This window comes from Amblyomma mixtum, chromosome 5, assembly GCF_055824585.1.
Source record: "Amblyomma mixtum isolate Tamu chromosome 5, ASM5582458v1, whole genome shotgun sequence".
Taxonomy (NCBI): Eukaryota; Metazoa; Arthropoda; class Arachnida; order Ixodida; family Ixodidae; genus Amblyomma; species Amblyomma mixtum.
Genome location: NC_143016.1, coordinates 189,115,066 through 189,122,969, shown reverse-complemented (window position 1 = coordinate 189,122,969; position 7,904 = coordinate 189,115,066). Strand labels below are relative to the sequence as shown.

At 52.6% G+C, this 7,904-nt stretch overlaps 1 pseudogene; it reads right to left on the bottom strand.

Annotated features, from left to right (window-relative positions):
- Positions 1 to 880: 880 nt before the first annotated feature.
- On the bottom strand, positions 881 to 7,662 carry LOC149345185 (uncharacterized; annotated as a pseudogene).
- Between the last annotated feature and the right edge of the window lie 242 nt (positions 7,663 to 7,904).

Sequence of the window (7,904 nt, the reverse complement as noted above, 5' to 3'; positions counted from 1 at the left end):
ATGCTTAAGCTAGAACGCACAAAGTGCACTGCGGCTGAACGAATATTGCTGCTCAGTCCTGTTATGTCGTTTTCTTATGTTCCTTGTTTGTCAACTCCGGAATGGCCCTTTTCCGTTTTCTTCTTGCTATGCAAGACGGGACAAGAGCTCTCCCGAACGTTCTGATCACGTGCTGCATATTACGGCGAAAGCCTTTAATGTCTCATCGTTGTAAGCAGCAGTTGTCGACAGAGAATGTCACGCTTTTCAGTTGGTCGAAACGGTCGTGACGTCGCAGTGCGCCAATTTCAAACGGGGCCAATTGTACTTTGGCTAGTAACCATGCAACCAATTGAAGGTACCATATAGTGATGCTCCAAGTAAGTGGGATTGAGCTTAGTTAATTGCTTAATTACCCAATTAGACTAATTAACTTGTCTAGTCAGGCCATATAAATAAATAAAACCTAGTAAGAAATTGGTCGAGCTCGGGAATCGAACCCCGGTCTTCGGAGTGCGAGACGAGCATGCTATCCACTAAGCCATGCCAGCTCGACGGTTTGGAATGAACAAAGGCATGTCTAGTGAATACGGTGTCTTCGCTCACTGCCATCCTCCTTCCTTCCCTTCCGGCGAGGTTTAGGTGTCCACCGAGATATGAGAGAGAAATACATTTCCTTTCCTCAAAAACCAATTTACCGACGAGCGAGGCGTAGAACCGAATGGGCGATGGCGTTCTATGGACTCCCTGGCAGCGTTGAGAGAGAGAGAACAACTTTTATTTAGAAAGCCTGCAGAGTCGGTTAGGCTCCCTCCAAGCAGGGAGGACAAGCTTTTACCGCGACGCGGCCAATACGTCAATCTCGTGCGTTGTGCTCCTTGAGGTCTTGTTACGTCCCTCGCTACTTCCGCGGGTTCGAGAGGGCCGCCGCTTCCTTCCTGGGGGTGCCGCCCCCCTCTCCTCGGTTTCGCTCGGTCGCTGCCTCTCGAGAGCTGCCGAGACCTGCTGGACGGCCTTGAGTTGTGTCTTTTGATCACAGCTCCTCGTTGCAGCCTCTAGCTGCGGCGGGATCGCCGTCTTCTCGCTGGCTTCGCGCGGATTTACGCTACAGTCCCAAAGGATGTGAGCCGCGGCGGCTCTCTCCTTCGCGCACAGTCTGCATATGTCGCTCGCGTGCACACTCGGGCACACGTGCTTAGCTAGCACCGGGGTGAGCAGGGACCCCGTCTGTAACTGTCTATATAACACTGCCTCCTTCCGGGTAAGCCCCGGGTGAGGTGGCGGCATAGTCTGTCTCTTCAGTCTGTACCATTTCACTATTTCGTTGAAGGTGGTAATCTTGTCCTTGGCACTGCGCCGCGACCAGGACTCCGAGTCGGCCGTGCTTTCAGCCGCGCGGTTGGTTAGTCCTCGCGCGGCCGAGTTGGCCGTCTCGTTGTGGTTCACGTCTCCGCGTTCCGACACGTCACTGCCCATGTGGGCCGGAAACCACTTGATCACCATAGGACTGTTGCGTCCGATGTCTTCGGCCTTGCGCAGTATGCGCGCGGCCTCACTACATACCCTACCCTTGGCGTAGTTCTTCACTGCCGTTCTAGAGTCACACAACACTGTAGTACATCCGGGGTCGGAAACGGCCAAGGCGATGGCCACCTCCTCCGCCCGGTGCGCTTCTCGAGTCCGGACGCTCACCGCGGTCTTCGTTGCACCCGTCGATGCCCCGACAACCACCGCCGCGTATGCGTCGGTGCTCCCTTGAACAAAACTTGGGTAGGGCCTAGTTGGTACATGATGTTGTGAAGGTAAAGGATGCGCAATCAAAGGACGAACCACGAAGAAAGACACAGGGACACACACAAGCGCACTAACAACTGTTTATTTCTTCCTTGAAACGCTTACTTATACACTTATACTCTGCCGCGTCCACGTAGGCGGCGCCTTCTTCTCTGGCGTGGAGGTCCACGAGAGCCCTGGCCCTCGCCAACCTCCGCTCCCTGTTGTGCTCGGGGTTCACGTTCTTCGGGATCGGGAAGACCCTGAGCTTTCTGTTGATGCTATCTGGTATAGGTACGTCTTTCTGCTGCTTGCCTTCCCTCGGTTCGAGACCAAGGCCCCGCAGTATGTCTTCCGGTTCTTGTTTCGGAGAGACGCTCGAGTTGCGCCGTTCTCTGTGCTTCGGCTATTTCGTCCAGCGTGTTGTGGACTCCCAGCGTCATGAATTTTTCGGTGCTCGTGCCCCCGAGGAGACCGAGTGCCGCCTTATACGCCTTGCGTATGGTGGCGTCTATCTTGTTACGTTCACTCGGCCTCCAGTTGTGGAAGGCGGCCACGTACGTTATGTGGCTAACTGCGAAGGATTGAACGAGCCTAGTCAGGCTCTCCTCCTTCATCCCCGCTTTTCTGTTGGACACCCTCTTGATGAGTCTCATTGCCGCAGCCGCCTTGCCCGCGAGCTTGTTGACCGTTTCACCGTTGACTCGGTTTCGCTGGACGAGCAGCCCGAGTACCCGAATCTTCTCGACCTCCGGTATTACCTGTCCTCCCGCCGTCTTGACCGTGATCTTGGGACGCTCGTACTTGACTTCCATATTCTTTCTTTTCCTGCACGATCCTTTCGGGGGAATCACCAGCAGTTCTGACTTGGCCGGGGAGCAAACGAGTCCAGACCCGTCCAGCTGCTCCTCGATGGCGTTGACCGCTTCTTGCAGCGTTGTCTCGATGTGTCCGTCGCTTCCTCCCGGTACCCATAGCGTCACGTCGTCGGCGTAGATGGTGTGCCGGACTCCCGCTACTCTTTCTAGCCGGGTGGCCACCCCGATCATCACGAGGTTGAAGAGTAGCGGGGAGATCACCGACCCCTGCGGAGTTCCGACGCTGCCCAGCTTCTTCTCTTCGAGCTGTAGGTCTCCCGCACAGATTTCGGTGGTTCGTTCCGTCAGGAAGTCTTTGATGTGCTGGTATGTCCTCCTGCCCATGTTTAGCCTGGATACTTGGGCCAGGATAGCCGAGTGCCTCACTTTATCAAAGGCGCTCTGCAAGTCCAGCCCGAGTACGGCTCTGTTGTCCTTGGTGCCCGTCGTATCGTCGATGATCTCGTTCTTCAGTAAGATCATGGCGTCTTGCGTCCCGAGTTTGTTCCGAAACCCGATGATGGAGTTTGGGCAAAGCTCCGATTCTTCCAGGTAACGCTGCCACCTGTTCATGAGAACGTGCTCGAGGACCTTTCCCACGCACGAAGTGAGTGAGATCGGCCTGAGGTTCTCTATGTTGGGCGGCCTGCCAGGCTTGGGGATGAGGATCGTCTTGGCTGCTTTCCATTGCTTGGGTAGCCTTCCTTCTTGCCAGCACTTGTTGTAGAAGTTCGTGAGCGTTTTGATGGCCGCTTCGTTGAGGTTCTTGAGCGCTCTGTTGGTCACTCGATCGGGACCCGCGGCAGACCTTCCATTGAGTTCCTGCAGGGCATCTCTTACTTCTCAGATCTGGATGTCGCGATCTAGCGTCTCGTTCTCCTAGCCTTGGTAATCCGGGTGTCTTTCCGTGGGGGTGGTCGGCAGGTACTTGGCGTCCAAGCGCCGCTTGACCTCGTCCTCCCCGTGTTCGCAGATTGCCTTGTGTAGGATCCTGACCAGGTTGTTGTGTTGGTGGCCCTTGGTCTTGGTTTCGTCGAGGAGGTGCCGCAGCATGTTCCACGTCTTGCCCTTGTGCATCTGTCCGTCGTTGCAAGACGCTCTCGCGTTCCACTCTTAGAGGCGAAGGTTAACATCTTAACCACACATCAGTGACCACACTTTAGGTCAAAAAAGTGCACCCCCCCCCTGAATTTTGACGGGTGTCCACCGAGATATGTGAGACAGTTACTGCGTAATTTTCTTTACTCAAATACAATTTTCATTTTCTTCATTACGGGCCATCTTGGTCTTTCTTCTTTCACTCCCACTTCCTCCGTTCCTCTACGGTGCGGTTCAGGTGTCCACCGAGATGACAGAGATTTACTGCGCCATTTCCTTTCCTCAAAAACCGTTGCGTTGAAACGGCAAGGCATCGCGCCGAACGGGTGGTGGCATTCTGTGGACTCCCTGGCAGCGCTACACCACGCGGTCGCGTTCCACTCCTAAAGGCGAAGCTTAAGCTTAATTAGCAGTTAATTAGTATTCAGGCTTTAATCAGTAATTAACCATTAATTAGTGATTTGTCATCACTTAGTAATTAGTACTCAATTACATGTGACGCCACCAGTGCCACAGAAGCACTGAAAGTGGTGCGGAAAACGCTTTCGCCTCTACGCACTTTAGACAGTCAAAGTGCCCCCTGAATTTTTCTTTGATGTTCGAGATTGTCGGTATTTTACGTACATTATCACAAAAATTCACTGTCATCTTCGAATTGGGTGCTGTTAAGAAGGGCGGTCTTTGTGATTCCGACTCTGTACGTGTGAACTGGCTGCTATTTTCGCCGCCGCGTTGTTTTCTGTTTTCTGCCGAGAGTTCGCTCAGTGAAGAGCTCTGCCTCCAGGAGGAGGAGGAGGAGGAGGAAACCTTTTATTCCTATTTACAGTGAGAGGTCGATGGGGCGAGCCGGAAGGGCCCGCCCCTTACAAACACTAGGAGGGATCCCTAGTCCGGGATCCCTGTAGCTTCCGCAGCGGCCCGGGCTCTAGCTACCAATGCCTGTTGGGCATGGAGTTCGGAGCAGCCGCGCAGGGCAGCTTCCCAGTCCTCTCGAGTGGGGTGGAGGTTGGGTGGGTAGGCAGGATTGGAAGGGCATGCCCACACCATGTGGTAGGTGTCCGAAAACTCCTCCTCACAGTGTGGGCACGCGCCCGAGAAAGAAGAATTGAAGTGCTTAAGTACTGCCGGGCACAGTACAGTATTGGTATAGAGGCGGAGAAGCCAGCGCTCCTCCACCCTGGTGAGGCCTTTACAGGGAGGGGGATAGAGACCATGAAAATTTTGATAAAGAGAGGTGATCTCTTTAAAGGTGATGGCCGGATTGAAATTGAATTCCGGATCAGGCTGCGGATGAGGCGACGCCCGGTGAGTAAGCGCGCGGGCGGCAGCGTCTGCTGCCTCGTTCCCCTCAACACCCGCATGAGCCGGAGCCCACACGATGGTACGATGGGTCGGAAACCCTGTGTATTCGCATGCGTGGATAATTTTGAAAGCACGGTCTGGAATATACCCTTGCTCAATATTGCGGCAGGCGCCCCTGGAGTCCGTAATAATGACTCGGGACTCTGGATCTGCGGCGGCCAGTGCAATGGCGATCTCTTCCGCAAATGTAATGTTTGGGGCACGGAAAGTAAGGCCCTGAACTGTAGTGTTTTGGTGGATGACGGCCGCCGTGTACCAACCCCCATGGTGTGGGCCGGCCGCATCCACATAGAAGACACCTGGCTTATGGCCATATTGTTGAGAAATAGCCTCCGCCCGCGCGAGACGGCGACCATCATGGGTGTCTGCAGTCATGTTCTTCGGAAGGGGTCGCACCTGTAGTGCAAAGCGCCAGGCTTCAGGGATGCGGACCCGTTCTTCTGTATGTGTTGCGTAGGATATGTGTAAGCGGGTCAGAAGGCGGCTCCCCGCAGGTGTTTTGCTTAGGCGCAAGTATTGATTGTTAAGATGAGCTTCTCGTAACTCCCCAAAGGTGTTGGTCATCCCCAGACCGAGGAGACGCTTGTTGGACGTCGTTATGGGGAGGTCGAGCGCTCTCTTATAAATCTTGCGGAGAACTACTTCTAAGGCATTCTCATCGCATTTGAGTAGGTGGAGGTAGGGAGCCGAATATAAAATCCGGCTGGTCACGAATGCATTGGCCAGCCGCAGGGCATCTTTGCATCGTAGTCCCCCCCTTTTATTGGACACCCAGCGGAGCATCCGACCCACCTGGTCCCCCACCTTACGTAGCTTGTTTAGGGTAGTGTCTATCTTGCGCCTATGATGAATGAAAAGCCCCAGTACCCGGATCTCCTCGTGTTCAGGTATCGGTCCGCTAAGTAGGGAAAGGGCAATTTTGGTTGTGCACTTTGAGTTGGGGCGTATGTCCACAAATTCAGATTTGCTCGGGGAGCATTCAAGACCACAGCGACGAGCGTATTCGTCCACAATAGCTGCCGCTTGTTGCAGGTTGGTCTCGATGTCTCCAACCGATTGTTGTGTTGCCCAGAGGGTGATGTCGTCCGCATACAGAGCGTGCTGCACACCGGCGACCTCTGCCAGCTGGGTAGGGAGCTTCATCATGGCCAGATTAAATAGTAATGGCGAGAGGACAGCTCCCTCAGGGCAGCGTTTTGTCTGCTCTGTACGTCTCCGCCCGTCCTGTCTTTCCAACCACGTGATAATGCTAGCATTGTACAAAAAAAAAAGCAGCGGCACCGATTCTGGAGCCAATCCTATTCACATAGAATGGGCAGGATGTAGAACGTGGCTATGTTTGCAAAACAAGAAACTGGCTTGTACGCGCAAAATTTATTTATTTATTTCAGTACCCTCAGGGCCCGAGGGCATTACAGAGGGGAGTGGGGTACAATAGACAAATTGAGAAAAGAACAGCAGTCACTAGTAACACTAAACGTGAACAACAGTATGGCTCGCGCAAATGAGTAGTTTACAGCAAATACAAACAAACAAATTAACAATCATTAACACGAAATTATGAGCAAAGAAAAAAGTGAAGTATACTACGCAAAAAAAAACACAAGGAGCAATTTTTTGAAATAGGCAGGAAAAAACGGTTGCTCATATTCTTTCATGCCCTTAAAGAGCAGAATTTGGGGAAAAAAGACCAGGTTTGTATGAACGACTACACGATCTGAAATAAACAAATGGCAGTGCGCAAGGACTCCATGTACTCTGTTACCATCAGGTTAGTTAAAGCTGATTTAAACACAGAATGGTCACATATTGCGACAACTGATCGGGGAAGGTGATTCCATTGTGCGGATGTGCTGGGGATGAATGAGTTGTAAAAGTGGTTTGTTTGGCATGAAAGAATACCAACTTTACGACGATGATCGATCCGAGCTGAAACGTGGCAAGGTGGCGTTATAAATTTGCTCTTCAGGATGGTGTTACCATAGTAAATGCGATGAAATAGACCAAGGTGGGATATATTTCTGCGTTGCGACAGTAGAGGGAGTGATAAGATTGATTTCATGGCACTGACACTAGAGTTACGGGGATAATTGGAGAGAATGAAACGGGCCGCACGTTTCTGTATAGATTCGAGTTGATATATTCGATAAATAATCCAGAAAAAGAAGAAGCTGCTAAAATTTTCTCTTCATTTTGCGGAAGATCTTGCACAAGTTCTAAACCACTTCGGTTGGGAGAAAAGTTTTGCACTCAGAAGATGTCTGAACACGTCGGGGGACCGGAAGCGCTAAAAGTGGGAAGTCTTCACCCCCAAGAAAGAACCGAATATGGTTACGTGTAGTTGTTCCTATCTATTGAAAGAGAATTCCAGCTGACGATAGGCATGATCCCGGGAACAAATCGCCAATTTTGGCAGCGACGGCAGCTCGAGCAACACGTCCGTAACGCCGCTCTTCTGCACATGCAGGTTGATCGGTGCCAGCCGGAAATTCTTGCGGCTGCCTACCCACCTTCGTGCTTTTGCAAGCCTTTTCTGCCGACGACTGGACAGTGATTTTGTTTGCCAGTCACCGTTCTCAACGTTCCGGACCATTCCGGACCATTCGGCGGCGCGTCTGCGACCACTCCTGGCAACCATTTCGCCACCAGCAGAGACATCTGTGTTCCGGACACTGCAGGGGGGCGTGTTTCGTCACGCATTTTGGCAGCGACGGCAGCTCGAGCAACACGTCCGTAACGCCGCTCTTCTGCACATGCAGGTTGATCGGTGCCAGCCGGAAATTCTTGCGGCTGCCTACCCACCTTCGTGCTTTTGCAAGCCTTTTCTGCCGACGA